The sequence below is a fragment of the Equus quagga genome, chromosome 11, assembly GCF_021613505.1.
Source record: "Equus quagga isolate Etosha38 chromosome 11, UCLA_HA_Equagga_1.0, whole genome shotgun sequence".
NCBI classification, from domain to species: Eukaryota; Metazoa; Chordata; class Mammalia; order Perissodactyla; family Equidae; genus Equus; species Equus quagga.
In genome coordinates this window covers 66731592-66737401 of record NC_060277.1, presented here as the reverse complement: position 1 = coordinate 66737401, position 5810 = coordinate 66731592, and positions in this window count along the sequence as shown.

Here is a 5810-nt window from a genome sequence, read left to right as displayed (position 1 = left end):
TTTGAGGACTCTGCCAACATACTTCACGAAAAACGCCCCCCTGCTCCGCCCACCGCCCACCCTCCACCCCCCGCACCCCCAGTACACTTCGCTGTGGGATGTGGAGCACATGCAGAGAGCAGTTCAGAGAGGCTGGGCTCCGAAGCTGGGGATCCCACCTTCAGGGCAATCGAGAAAGGCTCCCGAGAGGAGGTCAATAATGCTGGCCAGAAGAACAGGTAGGATTTTATCAGTGGTAATAAGCAAGTGACTCTTGGAAGAGGAAACCAGAAAGGTAGCTTGGACTACCCTGAAGAGGGCCTTGAATCTCAGGGTGAGGTGTTCTGAAGGTCATTCAGAAGCACAACGGTCTCCAAAGAGGGGACAGGCACCCCAGAGGGGTACAAGATCATCCATTAGGAGTATGGTAAGAAGACATCAGAACTTTATTTATGTACATTTTTATCCCATTTCTTTCTTTCTTTCTTTCTTTCTTTCTTTCTTTTTTTTTTTTTTTTTGGTGAGGAAGATTAGCCCTGAGCTAACATCTGCCACCAATCCTCCTCTTTTTGCTGAGGAAGATTGGCCCTGAGCTAATATCTGTGTCCATCTTTCTCTATTTTTTATATATGGGACGCCTGCCACAGCATGGCTGGATAAGTGGTGCGTAGCTGCACCCGGGATCCAAACCTGTGAATCCCAGGCCACTGAAGCGGAGCATGCAAACTTAACCACTACGCCACTGGGCTGGCAGCTATCCCGTTTCTTTAGATTTCTACTTGGGGATATGTTTTGTAACGTACATAATAGACTTGTACAGTGGTACATGTGTATTAGTGATCAATTACTGCAAAATGATCATCCCAACACTTAGCAACTTAAAACAAGGAGTATTGATCATCTCACTCAGTTTGAGGTCTCGCTCTGGCTCAGGGTCTCCCATGAGGTTGCCGTCAGCATGCCAGTCAGGGCTACCTGCATTTGAAGACTTGACCGAGGCTAGAGGACAAGCTTCCAAGGTGACTCACTTGCACGGCTGGCAGGTTAGTGCTGACCGTGGGCAGGAGGCCTCTCTCTCTCCACAGGGCTGCTTGAGTGTCCTCACAACATGGCAGCTGGTTTCCTTCAGAGCAAGTGATCCAAGAGCACAAGACGGACCTGGCCTCAGAAGTAATGCTCCATCATCTCCACAATATCCTCGCGGTTACACGGGTCAGCCCTACTCAGTGTGGAAGGAACCACACAAGGGGGTGAGTACTGGGGGGAAATAATCAGGGGCCATCTGGAAGGCTGGCTACCACAACACGTAGAGAATTATTAGATGAGAGAATATATATCGGGGGACACACAACCAAAAATATTTTACGATGGGGCTCTGAACAACAAAGTTAAAGATTGTGACTACATACTATGGAGCCCAGGAAGAGCTGCAGGCAGGGCAGTGGTGAGGTCAGATGTGTAAGTTGAATGCTGGCCTGACCTTGGGCTGAGTGATGGGGCAGAGGTGGGTTACTGAGAGGCAGGCAGTTCAGTTAGGCTGCTGGGTTGGTCCCGGTGAGAAACTGAAGGTTGAGACCAGAGAAGGAAGGTCACATGGGCAGAATTTTAGCAGAGGAATGGAGTGGAGTTGGAGGCTGCTGAACATGCAGTGAGGGAGGCGGTGGGGCCGGGGTGGGGCGACAGCAGTGCACCTGACCAGGATCCAGAAGGCTGCAAGAAATGGGTCTGGAGTCTGCAGAAATTTCTAGGCTGGAGACACTGAAGCAGAATCCTGGGTGTGGCCCAGGTGTGGCAGCGCCCTGTGATGAACCCCAGCCAGTGAGAAGGCACAGCGGAAACAAAGCAGCCCAGGACAGAGCCTGTGCTAACGGGAGAAGCAGAAGAAAAGTCCCAGGACCACCAGCTATCCAAGTGGGAAATGGGGGTGACCTTCAGGGCCAGATCTGGGGACCCCAAGTGCCAGGTTAAAGACAGCCAAGAAGAGAGGGGGATGGGCCTCCTATCAAGGTGAGTCAGGAAGAGGGAAGTGCTTTTCAGCCAGGGAGCCTGAGCAGTTGGTGAAGAGAAGGGGGCCTGGTAGGGAGAGAGCCCGCAGATGCTAGAGGTCCCCAGGATGTTCAGGGGGTGAAAAGGCCAGTGTGGCAGACAAAGCCTGAAGGCCACCATGAGACTGGTCTGAGTTCACCTCTCCCACCTCTGGAAAGTGGGTCTAAGGCCCATCTCAGAGAGTTAGGGTCAAGGTTAAATGAGATAATGAGGGGAAAGCATTTAGCACAGTGCCTGGCAAATACTGACTGCTCAGCACATACCAGCTGTTTCATTCTTCTTATCATCACTAGCAGCACAGCCAACAGTTGAGTTAGAATCCTAGGGCCTCTGAATGTGGAGCAAGAGGCGAAGGTTGGGGTCAGGATAGCAGAGGATGTCTCTCCCCACATCCCCGAGGATGGTTAGCAACTTCTCTGGGACAGAACTGGGGCCCTGGAGTGTCTCTTCTATGGAGAAGGAGACCTGGGTTCCAAGCTGCCTGTGCCCCTGCCCAGCCCTCTCTGAGCGCTATCAACCTCTCGTTGGGGATGGGCCTGCCTCGCTGTTCCCCAGACCCAGAGGGTGGGGCTGCACCTCATGCCTCTCGACACCCGGCAGACCTCAAGATGAGCTATCTGGACAAACAGGCAAAGGGGTGAAGACGAGGCTCAGGGGAGACTTTCCAGAGGGTGGCCTATGGCACCCCAAATCTAGGAGAGGCTGAGCGGGGCTTGAGTGGAGTTGAAGCAGGAGAGGTTAAAGGAATGTGCTCGGGTGGAGGGCTCAGCACCAGGAGAAACGGGCCAAGGGCAGGGGGGCTCCCCGGGCCTGGAAGGGGGAAACGGCCACGGCCCACAAGTTTAGAATGTGGACGATAAAACCCACCCAAGCGCTTCAGCGTGCCCTCCCTCGGCTGGGCGAGCGCAGTCTCTGTAGGATCTTTCTCCATCCTGGTCTCTCCTCCCCAACTCCACTCTCCACCCCAGGCACACCCCAACTTTTCATTGTTGGGACAGCCAAGATTCTGTGACCCAGGACGCTCTCTACTCCTCCTTCCTACCTTTATTTAGAGGATGAACATTTTAGAGAATTTTAAAACTCCAAATGTTTCCAGGTTTTATTTAACTTCCAAGTTCACCCAGTAACTGAGAATAGACGAAGAGGCCAATAGCAATTATCGTTACCATTTTCTAGCCAGGCAGCGTGCCGAGGGCTTTCCGTGTACCATCTTCTTTGTTCCTCACAAGAATCCAGCAAGGTAGGGAGTTATTATTCCCATTTTACAGCTGAGGAAAACTGAGGCTCAGAGAAGTTAAGCTCTTGGCCCAGTTAAAGTGACGCCACAACCTGTCTCATCTTAACCTCACAACCACCTCCCAGCTGGCTCTCTACTGACCCCACACTTTCTCCACCAGCACTGGGGTACCCTGCCACTCCCTTCTTGCAGCCCTCCAACAGCTCTTTATGGCACTTTGAAAAAAGTCCATGCAAAGTCCTAGCATCAGGCTGTGCTCACCTCTCTGACCCCATCTCCTCTTTGCCTCTCTCCCTCCACCCCACTCCACCCTAGTCACCTCCTTCTGTCCTCCGACATTCCAAACTTCTTGCTACCTTGCCGTTCCTCTGTACCCGGGACACTCCCCTGCCCCAGGCTTCATCATCCTTCAGGTCTCAACCCAAAAGCTGCTCCAAGGAGAGGCCTCCCTGAGCGCCCCACCTCAACCAGCAAGGACACCTACCCAGCGGTCACTGTCTTTACAGCACCATCAGTATTTTAATCCTCTGCATTCCTGTACTTCCTCCTGCCTGTTGTTCCCACTGGATGGACCCAAGTTCCCTGAGGGCAGGATATTGCATTCCAGCATTCCAAACACTGCCCAGCACCAAGGAGGATCTTGATAAGTATTTGTTGAAAGAAACAGAGGGAGGTAAGAGGAGTCAGGATCGGAACCCCAACAGTTGGGAACCTGGGTGCGTGTATCCACTCAAGCACCTGGTCTCCTTAAGGACCAGGGAAGAGCTCCTTATAGATTTGGAAGGAAACATCCCAAACTGCTCCCGTGCTTCCCTCTGAGGAGGATGTGGAATGAGATGAGAACGGAACTTTTCTTTAAACGACATGTATTTCTACACTTATTTGAATTTTTGTAAGGTACATGTATTACCTTTGTAATCTAAAACATAACGCATGCAGAATTAGGTGATTCTACCCCTTCTTGGTGACCTTTCCTCAACCCCTTAGATCCAGACACATCACCTGCACGCACCTTCCTCCTCTCAGCTCTCTCCCTTCAGCCCATGGCAGATAACATCAGCACAGCCTCAAGCCATCTGCTCCTCCACAGAACAAGCTGAAGAACGGCTATCCGAAGAACATCCTGGGAAGCAGAGCTTCTCCACCAGCGAGATCTCAGCATCCCCTGGGAGGTCTCCTGAAATGCAGACCCCTGGGCCCCACCCCCATGATTCAGTGGGCTGGGTCTGTTAGATAAAATACTGTTAGATAAAACTGGAAAATTGTGCAGGGCAATCCACAGAGGACCACTGGTTTACGTGACACACCTCCAGGATCTCTGCCTGCATCCTTGGGTCAGTTTAGGTTGGGGCAGTCACACCCCTAACCCCCCACACACACACCCCCAGAATCACTACCCCTGGGGTGGTCTTTTGCATCCAACGCTCCACTTCTGCCAGGGGTAGCAACAAAAACCGCCCTTTTGCACCGTTTCGTACTTAACCATCACACCTCTTCGTTTCGTACTTAACCATCACAACTCTTCATACCCTCCACCTCAGCCTTCCCCCCGGAGCACCGGAGTCAGAGGGAGAAAGGGGTAGTATCCTAGCTGGTGTCACCAATAGCTCATCCACACTGAAGCTGAGGCCCTCAAGGTGGGAACCTGTCAGGCACATGAACACTGGCGGAAGGAAAGCTGAGAACCACGACTCTACACAGAGCATCTGAGGAGCAGCAGTTAGGACTTAGGGCCAGGAAAATCTGAGAACTAGAATTCTTTCTCCTTTATAATAAAGAACTAGGTAAGGGACCTGTCTAGTAGGAAGCTCAGAGATCATATTTACCCTCATAGCAATGCATCTGTTTCTCCTAGTTTTATCTTTCGTATCGAGGTTCTATTTTCCTACCTTTATTATTTGCAAAGCTGCTTCAAATCTTTCCTATAGAGATGGGGCATAAAGAAACCCAAAGAATAAATATTTACACAGCACTTCTTATTAGCAAACCTCTGTACAGGTCATCACCAGAGCTCAGCTCTGTCCACAACTCCATGAACACCAATGGAGAAAGTTTCCTCTCTATTTTCCTTTAGACAGTGTTGTGCTGCCCAGCGGATGGAGACAGCCCAGAGGAGTGGTCAGGGCTGGGCTAAGTTTGCAGGGACCTCTGCAAGGCCGGCCTCCTCTTTCTGAGTCTGTCAGTGACTTTGGAAAGAGCATCCAGCCCTTCCCAGGTCCATTCTTCACCACCAACTCTGCATCTTTGATTTCAGGTTCCCTCCAGAGCCCCTTTCAAGCCACTCTATCCTCTCTGGGTTGGGTTGAAGAAGGATCTGACTTTCCCAGACCCATCCCTAGGCTCCCACCCTGTCTCCCTCCTCACCCAGGTCCCAAATAATCAGGCCACACACTAGGTTTCAAGTATCTGTCTCTTCCTTTCACTCTCTCAAAAGAAAAAATAAATAAATTGCAGAAGGCGGCAGCATTTCCAGTCTTCCCCTGGCTCCCAGACACCCGACCCCCAACCCGTGCCCCCCCACCCTCCCTCCCACAATCCCACTCCCTAG